The sequence below is a fragment of the Fukomys damarensis genome, unplaced genomic scaffold (genome assembly GCF_012274545.1).
Source record: "Fukomys damarensis isolate Sample0158 unplaced genomic scaffold, DMR_v1.0_HiC HiC_scaffold_35, whole genome shotgun sequence".
Taxonomy (NCBI): Eukaryota; Metazoa; Chordata; class Mammalia; order Rodentia; family Bathyergidae; genus Fukomys; species Fukomys damarensis.
This window is the reverse complement of record NW_022900947.1, coordinates 16,670,226-16,691,928: the sequence shown is the minus strand read 5'-3', so window position 1 is coordinate 16,691,928 and position 21,703 is coordinate 16,670,226. Positions and strand designations below refer to the sequence as shown.

Sequence of the window (21,703 nt, the reverse complement as noted above, 5' to 3'; positions counted from 1 at the left end):
TCCTTCTCTCTGACTCTCAGTTTTTATTTTATCCAAAGACAACAATAGTAGGTTCTAATAGGTAAATAAATCCAGGTATAGAAAAAACAATGCCTAATCATAAAAGCTCTCAATAACCCATGCTACATCATGGCCTCTTTTGAGATATTTGTATTTTATTTTAATTTTGAAATAAAATCATTAACATACTTTCAGCATGGGGGCACTTGAATCTCTGATGATGCTTAGCATATTGGCTGCTAAGGAGTCCTTTCATATCAAATCACTTTCTTTCTGAAAGTTTCGAAGTAAACCATAGTTAATTAACTAATTTGTCGCTACATACATAAAAACCAGGTACTCTAAGTACTCCGTGGCTACCAGAGTTCTAACTTCTTTTCTGGAAAATACAACATAATTGACCTTGATTTCAAATATGTTGCCATTTATGAAGTTTGTAGCATTTTCTCTATAATGTACATAACTACTCTTTCTTGATGCCAGCACTGTTTTAGTCTTTGTTTCATAAAAAGTGATACTGAGGTGAAAAATTAACCAACCATACAAAATTGGCTAGACAAATAATAAGCACAAATAGTCCTACCAGTTAAAAAAAAAGCAGTGTGACAAATAATAATAATGGGAGAAATGCCCAAAATATATTTTGTAAAAATAAAGCAGGCTATGAAAAAATTCTGGAAGAAACTGCTTTTAAATATTAATAGTGATTAATGCTGGGAAAGGGGATGAGAGGATTATGCATGATTTAAAATTCTTTTGTCTTAGTGCATTTTCTGCTACCATAATAGTATACATGAGGTTGGGTAATTTATTTAAAAATAAATCAATATGCACAGTACAGAGCCTAGGAAGCCCAAGATCAAGGTATTACTGGGGTTAGTGTCCAAGAAGGCCTGGTTTCTAATTCCAAAGGGAGGCCTTGAATGCCACTTTATTTTCTTGTAGGCTGGGTGTGCTACTCCTCACATGGAAAAAGTGGGAGGGGTGAACCTGTTGTCCCCAGCCAGTTACTGCAGCGTTAGTCTGTTTATGAGGGTTTGGCCATTAGCACCCCTCTGCTCACCTTTAAGTCCTACAGCCCAACACTGTTACATAGTGATCAAATTTCTAACACCAGAGATTTGGAAGGTACAAACACTCAAATCGTAACATCTCTCCTTCAGATGTGATGAATTCTCCGAGGGAAATAAATTTTTCTGTATTTCCTAAATATTCCAAGGAAGGTGTATATTAGTTTGTAATCCACTAACCTCATTTGACTACAAATAAGTCTAACGGAAATAAAATGATTCACAATTGCTATGAAGAATATTTAAAGGAAAATTAGGACAGATAGGTAATTTAGCAAAATATATTCATAAGGCTGAAGTATGATCCATGATTTCAGTGAAATTTTGGCTTCTTCTGTGCTCTTAGGTCAGCAGCCTTTATTTTGAAGAGGTGCAGGAAATGTTCTCTGGTTATTGTCTAAGAATTTCTTGCCTCAAGATTATCCAGACTGGAAATGATTTGTCTGCACACTTATTCCATAAGTCCATGGTTATCTCTCTACACTGCATTGTCTGTATTTATGCCATTAAAACAGGCTTGGCTCAAATATTATGTCATAGAAGACTGTTCCATTCCCTCTGGTTCATCCTCTGCACTACACTTCGTTCCCTCGTAAACATACTGAGCCTGTAATTCTGTTACAATTAATTTTCTAAAGCATATGTTGTTCTCTGCAGTCTGGACTCTTTGCAGCTTGGGATATAATCTAACTCAGTCTCATACCTCTGGTGCCTAGTATAGTGTGCGACCTACAAGAACTCTAAAAATATCTGAGGAATGTATTAAGTTGCTGTCATTTTCTCCCACAGTCTTTCCTGATGGAAAAGTTTTGCTGCTGCTAAGTTCTTAAATTCCACATTCCAAGAGAATCAGAAAGCCAAGATGCTCATTTCCTTATGGGCATCTTTACACTAATGTGTTAAAGATTGTCTTGTTCTCTGGGTTTTCTTTTGTGTTTAGAAAATACTGGCAATGAGATACATTAGAAAGCAACTCAATGTCTGAAAAATCTTTGTTTTGTGACCTGTAACAGGAATTAAACTCTCAACAAAAGAGCAATTCTCTACCTGCGGGCCTAAGCACCGGACCTTAATGTAAATGACAATTGCAGAGCCTTAGAAAGGAGATGGGGAAGAGGGTGAGGTCCTACAACATGATTTCTGCTCTGTATCTGCCCCTTTGGCATTTAGAAGAACTGAATGACAGGTAAAGCATAGAGCTTAAGATGCCAGGAAAAAAAATGTCGGTAAATTTAATCATTTGCTCAAATCTTTAAATATCCTGTATAGCTTTGAGGCACAAAGCAATCTTCCTATCCAGAAACAAACCCAGGATGTGGTTACAAGGTACAGATCTACCCCTTTGTGTTCAAGTGCCTTAATGATCAGGAAAAAATAGATTTGCATGAATGCTTCTTATGGAAAGCACTTAGCACAATTGTTACTCAAGACAAACTTCAGCAGAAGTGGATATAACCAATATCATGAGTCATGCTGTGTGGTTTATAGCCACCATGAGCGAATGTCTTTTAATTCAGTCTTCATATGCCGAGAAATATCTTTTATAAAACTTTGAGTATCCAGGACATTACCAAAATATCTGAAAATCTAGCTATTTTGCTATTTGATTGTATCATAACACTGAAGGACAGTCCGATTTTCAAAATTATTCAGGTAAGCAGTATATGAACGCCAAAGCTTTTACTGAAATTAACCTCCATGCATTTTTTTCTCTTTCATTATCATATTATAAGATGCAACTAGACATGTAGTGCACCCCCATCCACACAAACACAGTGACGTCACCTGAAAATCTGAGTACCACAGTTAGGATAGGCCACAATATCATTTCATGTAAGCACATTAGTGATGCTTACTTAATCTTATGACATCAAGCCATTCTCTGGAGTAAGAATTATGGCTTTCTGTTTTAATTTCACAATTTCAATTACAAAGAAGCTTGGATCTTTGAAGAAAGTATGATCCCAGAGGTTTATTACTATATTGATTATATCTTTGATGATTTTTGTAAACTATTTGGTGATACCCTGGGAGAGATAAGTGATGTGTGAGAAAACCAAGCATGATTATCACTACTACGCCATGACAGTCTTGTCCCATTGACTATAGCGTTTCTCTTGACATGAAACAAGACGGTAGCATCCTTCTCATCAAAGTGCTCTGGGAGGACATACTAAATCAAATAGAATGATAAAGTGAAATGAATTTTATTTTTTATTCACAGTGAATTTCAGTCAATCAAAAAAAATCAAGTTTGTGATTTTCAGATATACTCCTTATCCAAGCAAAAGTTTGATAACACAAGGCTCTACAATAGCAATTATCAATACAGGATCTCAATTATATTAATAAGATGTCTCCTCATCTTGTATCCTTTTCTGTTTAATTCCTTGTTGAGTTCAACATTGTATGGGACCTATTATAGTATAATCAATCCAAATTATCCATCCATCAATTGTTGTGGTAATGATTCATCTAAAATGTGCCTTAATGTGAAGAAAAAAAATTATGTACCAAGAGTCAAAACATTTGAATTCTATCTTACTTTTTCCTGCAAATATCTGTGGTTGTGGACAAGTGCTTCAACTTCTATGGATCTCAGTTTTGTTCTCATGAAAATTGGACAAGGATCTAAATATTTCCCAAGTCTTCTTGAATTAGAAAAACTCATTAATTCTTCACAGACACCAGGATGAATGAGTACTGTTGAGGTATTTTAATAAGGAATAAAGTACAGTAAATACCTATTTTCAAATGTCTAACATATTTGTTTTCTCAATTTTCTTAGACTACAGAGATCCAATTTCAAGTTGGGTGTGGCTCTAAGAAATTGTGAAAACATCTATTCACAAGCACATATACACATGGAAATATTGATGAAAAGACCAAAGAGAAAAAGCCCTTGAGTTAGTAAATTAGTAGAATTTTATCCAGTTTTATTAATTGCCAAAAGAAAATCTTGGAGACCCCGCAACTTCCCTAACACCTCTCCAGGTTAAAGTTCAGTTTTTCTCCATACCATTTTTGCATATAATAGTCTGTTTCCCAGACAATCCCTTCACCAAGAAAATACCTATGTGTCTTTGTAGAATAAGAACATAATGCCAGCTTCTTCCTGAAGCCTTTGTAATTCTACCTGGCAATGCTGGATGGATAATTCTCTGTCCAAGTGCTTTCCTGTAACTTAAACTGTGCCTCTGTAGAAGAAATTACATAATTTCAAAATACCCATATATCACCCTATCTTTCCCCACTCCTTAGAAAGAGTAATAATGTAAGTACTAGACATGTTCTTCTAAGATTTGGGAGCCTACCTAATCTCCCATTCCAAAGTAAATCCCAGGATTCTCTGCAGCACTATTCTTGACCTCTTTCTATGGCTGTAAGTCCAGAATTCCCTTACAGAATGTCCCTAAAGTTTTTAGCCTTTTTAAAAATGAAGCTTATCAGAAAAGAAGGTGAACAAGAAGGCTGCAGGTCCTGTGATGTTAATTATTTTTAGATGAGAATAGATTATCATATTTTAAAATTAAAATCATAATTTCCCTTCATGTTTCTCCTTGATTATTGGCCTATATTACTAAGGTACCTGAGGTGGTAGTTCTTAAAGCCTTGTTCCTGGCCTTCTGGTCTTTACAGGGAAGCTGACATATAGAAGTACTTGATTGGCATTTGACAATTCCTAAAGGAATTACTTTCAAACTTAAGTATTTCACATTAATTTCCTCTTCCTTAAAATTACCTATGACATCCATCTTCACAAGGGTATGAAGCTGTTTTTCTGTGTGTACAGATTTCATATTTAACAGTATATAGAATCATGAGATCAAAGCATCAATTAGCAACTACCAAACAATAGCAAATGTGCTTGCTGAATGGATAGAAAATGACTTTTTTGTCTCTACTTCCACCCATACTTATTTCTAGCACAAGTTATCCTTATTGGTGATCTCTGACAACAGACTTTCCAGGTCTGACTCTGCCATTTACTCAGTAGACATGTTGACTGCAACAAACAATCCCCTGTCATCAAGCTTTCCAGATGTTTGCACAGTGGGTTCAGTGTTTCTAAACTATCTAAGTGACTGTCCCAAATGACAAATGTTCATTTTCAAAATTAAAGCTTATTACGAATTACCTGCCAAGTACAATGTGTCAGGAGAGGCTGAATGAATCAGAAATTTTGTCCACTGAGAATGAATGAATAAGGAAAAACATAAATGAGGCAAGCTATTATACATCCTGGAGGGACATAGGAAGAATTTTAAATAACAGTACTTTACTAAAAGCTGTTACATTAACACTTAAGATTTAGGTGAAAGAGGCCTGTCTTTACCTTTTGACATGAATTAGGCTTCAATTTTTTTAATGAAAAGAATAATGCTAAGGAAGACAAGGATAAACCCTAGTATAGGCGTATTTTTCTCTTTTCATCATCATCCACAGGAGTCTGACATACGAGGAGAAATACAGTCATCTAACGGTTGAACTCACTTCTATCTTTGCTAATTTATAGTTGTGTGGTCTATTGCTCATAACTAATCTTAGAAGCCCAGGCTCTTTGTCTATAATGTAAGAACAATAAAATTTGCACTCCAATTTTTTTCATCCACAATTTGTGAATGATAAGGTTGTGGTGAAGATTAAGCACAAACAAGGATTTGAATGTGTTTTGTAGTCTATAAAGTACCATGAGTACATATTGACAACATAATGACATAACTGTATGCAAACAATTCACTAACATATTAACTACTTAACTATATACCATATATTAACCAGTTCCATAGATTAACTACTTTTGGATGTGTAATACCTCATGCATTATCTTCCACAACCCATACAACTAATTAAGATAGGTGATAGCACCCTTTTATTTTATACATGGCAAAAGTGAATCCTATGGTGGCATTAAGGGACTGACCTAATTAATTGTTATCTTGGGGTGGATAGAATAGGAATCAAAGTAAGTCTTTAACTTTTCAAATGTATTACTCTTCTTTTGCTCCAAGAGCCTAATGCTCAGTGATGTCATTTTGATGTAAATGAAGACAAAAATATGAGAAAATGAAAGACTGGAAATAAAATGTTTGTAAATGGGGAGGGGAAGAGGGGGTGAAGGGAGCAGGAGAACATCAAAAATATGAGAAAATGAAAGACTGGAAATAAAATGTTTGTAAATGGGGAGGGGAAGAGGGGGTGAAGGGAGGGCAGGAACAAGGGGAAAAAATGAGAACCAAGACCTGTCATGTGAAGGTACAAGATTCCAATGATGAATGTATCTGTACTGTATACCTAAAATGTACCAAATCAATTAAAAAAATTTCAAAAATAATAAAATTCAGACCCAGATTAATTGAGTCATCTGAAGCAAACAGTCTGATTCCTTAGCTCCTTAGAAACTCGTCTTTTTGGACCCAAAGAACATCATTGACTCTGATCTTCTTGTCGGGCAAGAAGGCAATGAACATCCACAGCCAAGAGTTCTAACTCTTAGAAGATTCCAGGGGGGATCATTTTTCAAAGATGATTATGGAGCTTTTTTCCTGCACATCCTCATACCAGTGGTTTTCACCTTCACTACTATTATACTCCAAACCTCAAGGCAGCTTAACTATTTACATTTCCAACTCACAACTGTCCCAAATGTTTAAGTTACTATAACCCAGAACTAAGAAAAGAAGGTATATGTTAATATTTGAAAAAATAAACAATGTAAATTTTCTTGACTTTTTTTTCCTAGAAAATTTTTGGGTCCTGGATAAACACGAAACCAGACTGACCATGGAGTCAGAGTTTGCTTCCCAGGGAAAAATAAAAAAAAATATCTAAATTTCCCATCTTTAAAATTATAATCAGCAGCAGGAAGTAAAGCAATATCACTTTCCCTGGTATAGAAATCTAAAGGCTTTTTTATAGAAAGCACAGCAGCAAATGTTATCATGATGCTTGAAGAAACCATTTTCATTATCAGTTGCTTTTTCCCCCCAATTGATTATGACTTCTCCCTTAAAAAATGCATTTAGGCAAAAAATTTTTATGCTTGATTTAGTCCAATGGAAATTTTTTTTGAGTGTGGGTGGGGAGAGTTCTTGAAACTGAATCCTTTTTGCTGCTTTTCAGCTATGCACACATGGACAAAATACAGGCCATTTTACTGAAACTGTGTTTTTAGCTCCTGTGACTTAGAAGAATTTAAACAATGAACAATCCAGCTTTTTGATATGACTATCTTAACCAAGTTAATGAATATCACAAAGTTATGGTTGGTTTGTTTTGTTCAAAGTTAGGAAGGCTTGAGGGGCAAGAGAAATAATGATCTAGAAATCATTTCTTCGTTTGAAAAGCTTGAACTGGTCCAGAGCCACTGCAGAGCACTGAGGATATACTGATTCCCATTAGCAACCTCCAAGGTGATCAGTGGGAGACACTAGAGTTGAGGCTAATAACAGTTAAGAGAAACTGAGTTAATGGAGCCACTCAAGGTGGAGAGTGAATGTATTTTTATGTCTGGTGTAATCAACGATTTTTCTCTCAATGGAGGAGAGACAAAAGATAAGGATTTTTTAAAGCTGAACGAAGCTCTAAGATCCTTCAGTACAGAATCACATAGAGACATCTGGGGCTATACCCATTCTTCTGAGCAGAGAGGTAATATTCCTTGAGAAGAAAGACTAAGAATCACTGCAGCAAAGCTGGGGATTTAGAAGTCTAGGACACAACAAGCTTTCCCTTTAGTAGAAAAGAAGAGATAAAAAAACTTTCAAACAACATTTTGATTTAGCAGATATAAGGGACCTCTGAATTTAGATTTCAATATATAAATCCCAATTTTAACACGTAAAATTAATAATAGATTTCTCTAAAGCCAAACCCTCTTCAACTTCTGCTGTAATTCTCTTAAGAAAGCATTAAATGAAAGCATTTCACTTTGGTTGAAAATCAATGGCATTTCAGTGAAGCATGCCTCTCCCAAGTATTACAGAGTTGGGAATCATACAGTCCCTCCAGTAAGACGTGGGCCCTGGCTCTGTGGTAATAACTTTGTACAACACAGTCCATGAAAAAAACCGTGCAAAATAAGAAATTGAAAATCCAGTAGAAGCATGCTCAAATTCACTTTGAAATGCCATCCCAAATATATCATACTAGAGTAATGGTGATGATATGGTAATAATAGAAATGAAGACAGCAGTAAGTAGAAATAACTTTTATTTACTGCTTACTACATACTAGACAGTTGCTAAATACATTATGTGCATCATCTCATTTGATTCTCTTCAGAGCTCCTTCATTCAGTCTTATTAGCTACATCTCTAGACTCTTATTGAAGAGGAAAGAACTACTTGTGGAGATTTACAATAAATCTGAAGTTTATTATATGTTAATGGACGACCACTTCCACAATGAATTACTATCAATCCCACCTACTTCAAACGTTCTGTCTCCCTTTGCATACCAATAAAATTGTATATTACATTCTGTTGATTATAAAGATGAATAGGACATAGCCACTGTCCTCCAGGAACTCACAATTTGAAAATGGAGATGAAGCAAGTATTGAAAATCCAATTCGTGGAAGTTCATGACAAACTCTGTCATGCTCCTTAAAGCTATGAGTAGTCAGAGAACAGAAAATAATTCTCTGAGCTGAGGATAAAGGAGAGCAGGATCAGGAATGTTTCTTTAGAGGAAGAAGTATTAGTTCACTTGGGTTTCACAGGTAGGTATGTGTTAGACTAGGGAAGTTTTGATCTGCAATACCTTTGAAACTAGGAATACTCAGAAAGCCAATGTTTCTGGAATTTTTGACATATAAGTGATCAATAATGTGGGAAAATACTAGATTATAGAAGAATGTCACTCTCACTCTAAGGAGTTTAGACTATTTGGTATTCAGTAGCAAGTTTTGAAGTGGAGGTATAATATAGTCAGAGCTCTGCTTTGGGAAGATTAGCGATACATTAAACTCATTTATGCAATTTTAACTTGATTAATAAATAAAATCATGCTATTACCATATGCAAGGATGTACAGTAGTGAATAGTGAACATGGTTCATTCTGTGAAACAACATACTATAATGAAACAACTAATCAAAATGAAATAATCAAAACAGTGCCACCTGAGAAAAAACTGAGAAAGATCAGAGTAGCAACTACGTTTAGTAATGAGATTTAAAAAAAAAAAACTTTCCTGGGAAAATTTATTTCAAATTGTGTGTATGGAAATTTATGTAGATAAGTGTGTAAAGGCTGACAGGATAGGAGGGTCAATCTATGTAAAGATGAGTGAGGAAAACGTGTTTTGGGAACTTGATGTGGAATTATTTGCTTTTCAATCACATAGGTTCTTCACAACCTGTTATGTGAAGAGGTTCCTAGCATTTTATCCTGCAGACTGGCCTCACTTTCCATCAGCTCCCAGGAAAATCTATCAAGCATTATGCAGAGGGACCTAGTGAAAGCAAATTCTGCTGAATTGAAGTGGGTCTTCACAGACCTGGAAATCATCTGGTCTGAGATTATTTTTTTAAAAAATACCAAATTTGGATGATTCATTCAAGCCTGAAATAAACATTCTGATTGAGTATGGCTTTTAGCATTAGTTGATTCACTCCATTGTTCAGCAAATATTTATTGTTTGTCAGCACCATGGAATCCATAGTAGTAGATGTTTACTGTATCTAGTCCTTTGGCCATAATTAATCATCAATTATTCTGAACTTTGCCCTCATTTTTCTGTAAGGGAGGAATTTTACTCTCCTCTCTGTATCCCTTTTAACTTCTGACATAGACATAATAGGGATTCTATTGATGTTTGCTGGCTAGATGGAAGGATGGATAAATAGATGAATGGATAAAGAAAGAGATGAAAAGGGAGTGTTTTCTGTCTTCATGAATCTGACAATCTAATAATGAAGATCAAGCACATATGATTAGTTAGAAATACTTTCCACTGTTCAAATCATGATGGTTTATCTTTTCAACTGTTTACTGTTATGTCAATATTCTCATGATCCTAAAGAGTTCTCATAGCATAGAGTTTGAAATATTTTTTTATTTGATGCTAGCTGAACTCTGTTTTGTATGTCTCTAAAAGTACCCATTGCCAAGTTTCTCTTGAAATTCATTTTCAAATATACCAGCTCCAAACTCCACTTTGAACTCTTTTAATATATTTTCCTTCAAATTACATGGAATTGAGATGCATAAGCACAGAACAGGAATCCTAGAAACACAGGAAGTCTTCATTAATGCAAGAACAAAACAGAACTATGTCATTGCCTTTGAAAATAAAATAATTGACTTCATTTCTAGTTCTTCTCTTCAGTGGGCCCCTTTGATTGTTCTTTCTCTCTGTGCGCTCATATCTTCTTGTTTCCATTCAACAGTTAAGCATATTTTTGTAGACCACTCTATACTGTAGACTTCCATCTGGGCAACCAGGCAAACAGTCTCTCAAATGTCAAAAGGACCGTCTACATGGATGTGTTGCCCAATGATTTATTTTAAGAAAAATAAGTGAGACTTCCTTTAGTATGCATTATTGATGACACATACCTTTACATTTTGTTCCAATGAAAAAGATTCAATAGTACAAAAGTTTTTTTTTCCTCTAAAATCAGAGATGTTAATTTCATAACACACTCTAGAAATCAGGGAATTGCATTATGTTACATGAAGGAGATAGAAATTACAGTCAGAGAAACTAGTTTCTTAATCCTAGCAAACTTCAGATTCCTCTCCTGCAAAAATGATGATAATTACATATTTGAAATATTGTTATAATGTCACCAAGAGAATCTTTAAAGATAATAGGCATCAAAATGCCAGGCATTATTATACAGTATGTGATAGACTATCACTTATTGGGTGATTACTATGAGGAGGTGGTATGTTAAACTCTACCTGCATTTTTCTCATTTGGTATTTTCCCGAGCTCTATGAGGAAGCTCTCATTTTTATTTTTTATTATCACTGTGAATGAGGAAAACCATACAAAAAAGGAGGTAAAATTTGGCATAGATGATGTGGCACATCAGGACTCAATGCACTCATTGACAGAGTATGGTTAAGAGGTAATATTGCTATATCTGAGATACCTCCTTCTGTTAAAACAACAACAAAACAAATCTGAACCTGGTAAGTAAACACTGCTTTTTAAAGGGGTAGGGGTGGAGTTGGAAATGACAATTGTCAGAGGGACAATGTTTTGATGGTAGGATCAGCAAAATATCAGAGGTTAGTCCAGTGAAATCTTGGACCAAGGAAAAGAGAAGTCAATATATAAGGGTACCAGAGAAGATTGTAGACATTCTATTCTAAGGCCAACATCCTCAGAAAAGGTTATGAAGTAGTATATTTTTTTCTGGATCAGGTGAGTGCAAATAAAATTCAGGGGTCTACTAAGGACAGAATTTTAAACAAGGTTTAGTTACCAAATATTTTGCTTCAACCAATTAGGACAAGAAATTCAGCTAATTTTTTCTTGGTCAAAAAAGTGGAACTTTAAATTTACATCTAGCCTTGTCATAGGTAAACAGGAGATAACCTGGGAGTCTTGTTGAATTCATATAGAAGAAAGGTCATTCTTTGTGTCCCAGAACACAAAAGAACTGAGAGATTTCCTAACCTTCGCTGTTTTGCAAAATCACAAGGTTCAAGAAAAGATCAATATCACTGCTTCCCACTGGCTAGATACAATGCAGATGACATAGGATTTGGAAGCCATGCCTGAGGGGTGACGGAGTACCTGGGTAACACTGTGTCCTCTGAACCCTACAATGTTTATTGAATCATTATATTTTGGTAGTTCTTTGTTATAACCACTTAGTATCCAAATGGTGAACCACTCAGTTTTATAACCCATAATCATTGTGATTTGAGCCAAGCTACTTCATTTCATACATGCTAGTTTTCTTATCTGCTAAATTATGGAGTGAGAATTGACAAACACTTATAGTTTCCTAATTCTGACCTTTAGAAATTTATGAAGGCATAAAGATTTTCCCAAGTGCCCTGTGGCTTGATGTATGGGACTAGAAGCCAAACCAAGCTCCTTAGTCTTCTTCCAAATTCTCAGGCAGCATCACACAGGGAAACATTCAAAATTCCTTGGCTTTTGATGCCACTGAGAGTATATAGTTTTTTACTGCAATTCCGAGCAAGGCTATCATGGTTGCTTTTGTCTTGTATTCAAACAATCAATCATTTTTCCTTCCTAACCCGAAAATACTTCCTCTGAATTGCTTTGCATAAATGGGATGATTCTTTGATATCCTCTTTCCTGCTCTTTCTGATTTTCTACATTTTCCTTCCACAGATCTTCCCTCTAAAGTTATTTCTGTGTCATGCAAACTCAGTTTTGGGTGTTGTTTCATGCCTTCCCAAACACTAGCGCCAGTTTTCTACTTAATATTCAAGAAGCATTCTGGAAGCTCATCTCTTTCAGGAAAAGCCCACAAAACTCACCAGTGCTCAGCAGATGACTTATTTCAGGCTCTGTTGTTTCTCTGCATTCTGATTCTTTAGTGCAAGCTAGTTGAAGCAAGACTCTATGGGTCTTATATATCACCCAGTGCCTTGAGCACAGTACTGCAATAGATATAAAAATACCCAATTACCAAACCTGTTGGGATATTTATTCTTTAAAAAAGTAAAATAGTACTAATAGATGAATTTTTCATTTTAAATGTGGGTGACAGTTTAAAGGTTTTCCAGTAAAATAGAGAATGAATTGAAAGTTTGAGTAGAGCATCCAAACCTGCCTATAATCTTTATTCAAAGAGGAAAGCAGTGAGTACAATCTTGGTGAACAGAAGGGAAGGAGAGTAGAAGAGGTGGGGCCACAGTTCTCCAGATTTTCCTTGGAGCTGAGTGCAGAAGACCAAAAGTACAAAGACATATTATGAATCATTTCTTTGTGATTTTGGAAATATTGTATCTAAGTCTTAGTTTCCTTGACTATAAGAAAGGGGGCATAATTGGGACCATAAGGTTTGCAGAGTGGAATGAATAAAATAATATGTTCAAAACATCTTTAGCTCTGTAGATATAAGGTAGACATTCATTAATTTACATTCATTAATTATTAATAATTCATTAATTATTAATTGACATCAATTTAGCCAACTGGATTTACTAAACTCTACTTATCAGAAATATTGATTTAACTGAAAAGAGAGTAAAATCTCTGAGATCACAATATAAAACACAACGTGGACTCATCAGAGAACTGTTTTCTGTAGACAAAAACCTAACAAAACTGTGAAGAGTAATGTTCATCAACAGCTCTCTTGTTGGGATGGGTCAACGTGTCTCTTACTCTCTCATCACAGTCTACATCTATTTTTCGTTTTCTTCTCTTAGTGCCTTCCTACTCATATCATGAAGATCTTGTCTATGCCATCTTCCTATTTGTCTCTTCTTACATTCTTCAAAATCTGCTATATTTTGGTCATATTCTCAATTATAAACTCTTTTCATTTATCTTGCTATAGTCCTGTCAGGAAAGAACACAACAGCTGAACAAATCAACAAAGAAAACTCAAAGTCCAAAAGACAGAGGAACATAAAACATGTTTTAAAAGAAAAGACAAGGCTATAGTCTGCACAGATGGGCTAGTTTCACTGTGGCAAAGACAAAGAGAAAATGACTTTAGCTGGTTCATTTACAGGGAAGGTAATTTGGATGACTGAGTTACATGGAGTTATACAGCTCATATATTTATTAGATAATTCAAATCTCCCCCAATACTTTGTGACTATATTTGCAGTCCTTAACCTTAATGCTACAGAATTTTGGAGTAAAATGATCAAAAGGGAGAGCAATAATCTTGGGGATAAGTGATTCATTAAACAAATAAAAGCTTTGTCCTTAGAAAGTTCATAAATATACTTGGCTGGCCTTTACTCTTTGGGAACTTTTTAAAAGTTGATGAGAGTGATGGGATGAAAATTAATCATTTGGGGCTAGTTTTAAGAAATGCCTTCAGCCCCTTAGTGGTCTGCCAAGTTTCTGTTAAACATCTCCTATTATTGAAGATACAAGTCAAAATCACTTATCAGCAGTTCTTCTAAATAGCAAGGAACATGTATTAAAGAGGCTATGAAGGAATTTCTAATGAGAAAAAATGCCCTTACTTTTTGAGAAATTAACTGCTCCAATAAATTGCAAAGATAAAGTAGGAAAAGTTATCACAATAATGTCTGTTGTAATAAAACTAAACTGTACAGCTGATAACAGTTAAAATGCCAGAAGGTGAGTTAATGACATGCCATTCTCCTAAAAGCCCCTTTGGTCCTTAACCTAAAATATAATTCTGAGACTCACATATAAAGGATGTGTTGGAGCTACATGAAAATACTGTGTGTGTGTAAGCACATGTTTTACAGATTTATTGCCTATGTGCATATATATATATATATATATGTATATTTGTATATATATATGTATATGTGTATATATATATATATACATGAAACTTTCAGAAAGGTAAAATAAAATAATCTTGATATATAAAATTGATTCTTGAAATGTAAAAGAGATGAAAGTCTGTGGAAAGAGAAATCAGTATGAATTGCTGGCTAGTTCTGGAAAACTCCTTGGTAGGGTAATGGGAACCGAGGTATAAATGGAGTCAATGAGGTCTTCCTAACACTGTCTCTGGGTTCATGAATGCAGGAGAAACCTGAATCGTCTTTAATAATTCTTTACAGTCAAGTCCCCCAGAAAGCTAAGGATTTCAGCAACCAGAGGAATTCACAAGGATAATGAGACACAGAAAAAGAAAACAAAGAAAATGACCACAAGTAGAAGTTGAAACATAATTTGAAGTAGGCGAGAATGGGCCTATTAGTTTTACTATGCATTATTGAACTTCTCTCATTCATAATAGCGATCAAAGTCACCACAAATGGTGAAAATGAGTGTGTGTATGTAGAATCCAGGGGGTGGGGAGCCAGGAGAAAACAATTCAAAAGCCAAGGATGCTATATGTATATATGTTCAGACATCAGGGCTGAAATACTCAGGGCCTGCTGCTTCTTGCCTCGTAAGGAAAGCTACATTGCACAGAGTATCTTTCAAACAAAAAGCCAAAGAGAAATAAACAGAGCTATCTCCAATTGCTATCAGCTCAAAAGTATACTGACTAGAGCCCTATACCCATAACCATACTCCAAGGAAAAACAACAAATTAGCAACAAAAATTATCCAATAAATAACAGAAACTAAAATTTGTCAAAACTCTTTTTAAAAATATGAGGAAATAGTGCAAATCAAAACAGAAAGAAATCTCTCTGCTCTAAGCCATCTGCAATACCATTGGTTGGTAATAATGTGGCTGAATAGTAATAGAAATAATCAAAAGAAGAGCATTAGGAAGGCACAGCAGCAGGAGATTCTTTTCTGGATTCTGGTCTTTGTTTATGGATAACTGCAACATGGCAGTGCATTCAGAGGCCCCTCATGTGATATATCCTTTGTTTTTTATTTAAGCAACAGCTCACAAAAGACTTGCTTCAGTTTACCAGCATGCCAACTACATACCTGCCAAATGAGAACGCCTCTAAGTTATGCATGAGTTTAACACGATGAGTTCATTTAATGAATTTCAGAAAACTCTCTAAACATGTTTGTAGGTATGGATATTAAAATACAGTTATCTGTCAAGTGAAGGTCAATTTGATTACCTTATTGAAAATATATTTTTTCTTTCAAATTATGCCCATTTCATCTTAAGGCTTACTTTAATGTATTCTCAATATGTCTTTATATATACTTTATGATAGAAAATGAAAAATAATGTCGGTTAAATTCAGTTCATTCAGATCCAGTTAGACCTATGTTCAAATATGGCTCAGCCTTTTGTTGGAAACGAATATTTAAAATATCAATATATCAATCACGATTGCTTGGTTGCATGCAACCTGAAAAATTCTGGTTAATTTGAGATAAAAGAAAAACTTATTAGGAAGAAAGCAGAAGTGCTCTGATAGTCAAAGGAATAGTTTAGCAACTATACATTAGCAAGGTCAGATGAAGCAACACCAGGAATCCAGGCAACAAAAATCAATGGGCAAATTCTTCAAAGTGTTATCTTTTGGATGAGTAAAAGCTAACCATTCTCAATCTCTCTGTTGCGCAGTTCAATGTTAAAGTATCTGGAAGATCAGGAGGCTGATTTAGGAAGATTGCCATAAGTTTGAGGCCAGCCTGGGCTACACAGTGAGTTGAAGGACAATCTGAACTACATAACAAGACTGTCTAGAAAACACTTCCCACTAGGAATGTAATCATTATGCACTGCAAACACATACCAATAAGTAGCATTAATCTGAAAAAATGCTAAATAAACAAATAAAAATACAATGCAGCATATAAAAGAAAAGTTAGTTATAGCTTGGCTTGAATCATTTGTCTACCTTTATCCATGGGAAGGCTGACATATTATAGGTTAGTTTATTAAGAATAAAGCCAGTGAAGAAAATTGAATGTCTGTTACCAGAAGAAAAGGGAGCAAATCTGGTTTAGACAAAAAAAAAATAACTCCGTAACTAAAGACAAGATTAGTATACAATAGAATATGAAAACCTCAACATGATGAATAATTACTGTATATTTTATGATTTATAAAACTTCATTTATAACTCCTCCATTAAAATAATTAAGAAAGTTATACTTAGATTCATATTGAGCCAATATTTATTAGGAATATACTATAAGTACTGTAATAAAAGTTTCTCATATATTAGCTCATTAAATTATCAACTGAAATTCATGTTAGAATTTATATTTTTATTTTGTTCTTATGGAAACTGAGGATCAGAAATTTAGATTGAACTGCTTATTATCACCTCATTAATCAAGTGTGTAATAAGCACTGACATTCTGATCTATGGAACTGATGCTTAATCCATTTTTGGCTACTGTATTGAGATAATTCATTGAATTAACGGTTATAGGAGGACACTAAGCTTGAGTCACTAAAGGAAAGAAATAAGACTTGCAAGATGGTGCAAAAGAAATGCCACCTCAGTCATTAGGCCCCTGTTGGTGTTGAAACTATATCTACAGATGGATACTCTTACATACAACACAGTGAGCTCAGCAATACATGGCAGATTGAGCACATTTACCAGAGCTCCTTACAAAACTCCACTAAAATGAAAATAAAAGAATGGCGGAGGAACCCACAGGGTAATCAGTGGTAGGACAGAGAGACTAGCACAATTATGGGGGATAAAAAGCAGAAGGACAATAGGCAGGTCAGAGATAGTAAAATCCTAAAATATTATCTTAATCAAAGACATCATTTATCATAAGATACACCGCTCATTTGTTTCATCAAGTGAAAAAATATTTGCCAACTGCAATTGTTAAATGTATGATGGCAAATGTCCACTTGTCTATTGCTATACAAAAATCATGCTAAATTTACTATTATAAATCAACAATAATATTTTAATTAGTATTTCTCATAGTCCTGGAAGATGAATGCGCCCAGCTGGCATAGGGTCTCTCCTTTAATGGTAACTAGATGCTGCCTGAGGCTGGCATTGTCTCAGGGTTTTCTTTGCTCACCTGGATGATTATTAATACTATCTGTCATTTGGAACTTCAGCTACTCCTACTGGCCAGGATACATACACAGGGCCTATAGATGGAGCCTGGGCTTCATCATAGCCTGATAGCTCAGTTGTAAGAGCAACCATGCCAAGACGTACAGTTGGGCAGCAGCCATATTGTTCTTTGTTATCTATTTTCCAGTCATGTAGTGAGACTTAACTTTTAGGGAGACTACATTTGTGCCCATACTACTTGTTGAGGAAGTTGTGAAGTGTCAACCAGGTTTAGTGGAAGGAAACACACATTTCATGTTTCAGTGAAAGAATGGCAATGTTACAGAACAAAAAGTCATGTGGGATAGAAGATATCATTCCAATCACTTGAAAAATTCAATCTGTCACGAGATCATTGAATATGGTTCCCCATATTCAAAAAACATTAAAATGAAAAATGTATATCTGAGAATGAATCAACATTCGAGGTCAATCAAACGAGACACAGGGAAGTCTATGTCTCAAAATATTTGAATCCTCAGGAATTTGAAGCAATCCTCAGCCAAGATCAGGAATTGATTGAAAGTTTGGCAAAGGAGCAGTTAGATTCATGAGACTCTTTCTTGATCCTGGGCATCTATATGACTGTATGTCTTACTCTTATCAGGAGAACCTTGCTCTATGGATGTATTAAAGACTTCTTCATAATTTGCAGATAAAAAGGACAGTATCACTTCTTTGCCATGGATGTTTTTTCATAATCACTGATCCCCGTTCTCTTTTGTACACAGTGGATTGGATGATTCTCCTGGAGAAATAATGAGGGTGACAACTACGCATGGAATGGGCCTGCAAAGTGCACACAAAGATCTGCAGAGATGTATATTTGGGCAATTTGGGGGAAAGAGTGCTGTGGTTCTGTCTCAGTCAATCTACCGTGTGGTGTTAGTAACCCAGGACTTCCAATAATTTCAGAAAAATAGGTGCGTGATTAGGGATCATCAGGCATGTATGAGAACCTTCAGCATTAAAAGAAAAAGGAGACAGGAATAAACAATTACTAGAAGGAAGTTGCCATAAGTAGAGTTAAACAGAACAGCAAGAAAACTCTAAAAATAAATAACAAATCACCTTAACTCTCAAAAGATAATACAATCTTGAAAGAAAAAAATAATAATTAGAGAACAATAAATAACTATTAAGTGATGTCTTTAATTAAAAATTCAACTCCTAACTTGCTCAAGGTCCTGAATTCTGTTCTTAGCACCAAAAAAGAAACAAATAAACAAATACTATGAATACATAAGAAAATCAAAGGAAGATCAGAAGATTTTGAGAAAGTAAGAAAAAAGAATTTTTACATAATAAATGATGATCCAGGAGGTCCATTGTATGTCTAATATGTTTAAGAAAAATTTAAAAAGATTATCAGATAAATAATGCAAAAGAACTTCCCAGAATTGCTGACCCTCTTTTGTTTGGAATAGCAAGAAAAAAAGGAAGTAAGGAAGATCAAAGTTAAAGTGTTCCTAAATACCTAAAGCAGAAATAGGTTAAGATTCAAACTCTCACATGGAGGCAGTAACCGCTCACAAAACTAGAAGCTAAAGAACAATGGCTAATACGTTCAAAATTCTGAAAAAAAAAATCAACATAGGTTTCAATATGCAGTCAAACTATCAGTCAAATATGATTAGAAAAGAAAGGCACTTTGGACAAGTAGGCTTTCCTACTACTCATCATCAGAAAGGTTTTCTTAAGCATCTGTATTAGCTTCTCAGGAAGTATACCACCCAAACAAGGAGATAATCATGAAAGAAGACCAGGAACACAGGAAGAGTAGGTCTCAATGAAGAGGGAAGGAAGGCAGCCCTAGCAAGGGAGCAGCCCAGCAGCCCCAAAACATGAGATGAGACTGGAATAAGGAATGGAAACTGTGAGGAGCAAAGTCTCTTGTAGGAATGGAGAAACAAATATATTATCTAATGGTTTGACCACATAAAAATAAGATCTGAAAGGGATTTGATATTTGTTAGAGAGTTATAAAAATTTAACCATAGGGACATAGAAATATTATAAAAATTACCTCAATAAAATTATTTAAATTTAAAAAGTAAACCACTGCACAGGTAATGTACCTGAAATAGTATGTTTGGGTTGGCTCAGGAGATGTAAAGACACACTTAATAGTTGTATTGAAAATTGCTATATTTCAACAATTGTGATACCCAATTGTGTATACTGGGTGAATAAAAAAAGTAAAGTAGATAGTGGGGACATTTGCATGATAAGTCTCATATTTTATAATAAATGGTAATGGAAAATTTCTAAAATTGATAAATCACAAAATAGAAATACGAGCATACTACCTGACTCAGGACCTGAGAAGAAAAATGTGATGTTCAAGACGGATTGTCAATTTGATTGGCTTGAGAGCCACCTAAGAGACTGGCAAAGCATGACCTTGGGTATGTATGTGGGGATGGAGGTATGGTCTTAGGGACTCTATCTGGCCCCACACTCCTTCCGCTCTGTTGCTCTTCTACTCTATGTGTCCAGCTTCCATGAACTAAGCCTCCATGCTCCTCTGTGACTGTGAGCCAAATAAACTTCACTGTTTAAAATGATCAGTACCAGTTGCTTTGTCCTAGCAACAAGAAAACAGATCAATACAAAAGGAAAAGGTTCTCTGTCATTTGAAATAAGTTTTGTAGTAGGATTTGCTTTTAAAAAAACGGTTTGTAAGTATTATGCAATAAAAGTAGGACAATTTTTGAAAAAGTGAGAATGAACAAAGACTTTCAATTTAGAGAAATAAGGTCTGGATCTTCAATTGCTTCCCTGCTATTACCCGAATACCCACGTGTTGCGGTTTGGCTCTAGACTTCCCGTCAAAGCCTTGTGTGGTCATAGGTGGGGATTTTTTAGAGGTGACTGAATCTAGAGTGTGTGACGCTGGAACTAAGGTTGTGTGATTACTAAATCAGTTCTCTGATTGGCATGTCACTGTCCTCATTCAAGTAGCCTAAAGTACAAGGGACAGAAAGGGGCTCGTCTTGTCCCTTGTTTGCTTTGCTACCTTGTGCCCACCATTAACTGTTTCTCCTCTGCGACCCCTGTCTGCCATGACTTGGAGCCTTGGAGCCAGGTGATGACAGACTGAATCCTCTGCAGACTGTGAGCTGGATAAACGTTTCTTCCCTTAACTTGTGGGTGTGGGGTATTTTGTCCCAGGAATGAGCAAAGTAAATAAGGCACTATACGTGGACTTAATCATCTCTAATCTCAGTTTGCTATATGCAAAAAAGAAAACTAGTTACTAAGCACAGTGCTTATCATTTAGCCACAGTAAATCCTTGAATGCATTCTACCACTTAGCCATCACAACGCTTCTGTGGCTTTTCACGGTACTTAACAGTCAGAATGAATGTGTCACGGAAAGATACCACAATTTGGCTAAGTCCACGCAGCAAGTAAATGGTGATATTTGAGCACAGGCAACAAAATACGAGAAATAGGTCCAACTCTTTTCACTACAAAGTTAATAGGGAATTTAGATGAAACCACCTCTCCTTGACAAAAAGTGCTTAATGAATACTCATAAATAAGTAGCTGAACATTCACTTAACAATTCATTAACGCATAAAAGCATATCACGTATGATACCGACATACTAAATATACACAGTTAACTGGGCATTACAGGGACGTTATCACATGATTTGGATCTGAAGCAAAATACTCAGACATAACCAACAAATTATCTGCAATTCAATAAATCATATACTACACTTGATCTTAGCCAAAAGGCCGAGAAGCGATTAATAAATCATATAATAATTGCAGTTTACTCTGTTAATTTATGTTGCTGCCTGCTGAGAGAAAGTTTACAGACAGTGAGGGATATTTTTCGTTATGAAAGTCTGAGCGAGTAATCTCTATTGTTGAGTAATAGCCAGACATTATGATTTTCAAATCTGTATTTCAAGAAGGAAATCCTCCAACAGCTCTTTCTCTCATCTTCATACCAGATCAATTTCTCTATTGATTATGCTAATGTGTATCACATC

General features: G+C 35.2%; 1 pseudogene; it reads right to left on the bottom strand.

Annotated features, from left to right (window-relative positions):
- Positions 1 to 21,308: 21,308 nt before the first annotated feature.
- On the bottom strand, positions 21,309 to 21,455 carry LOC117284281 (annotated as a pseudogene).
- Between the last annotated feature and the right edge of the window lie 248 nt (positions 21,456 to 21,703).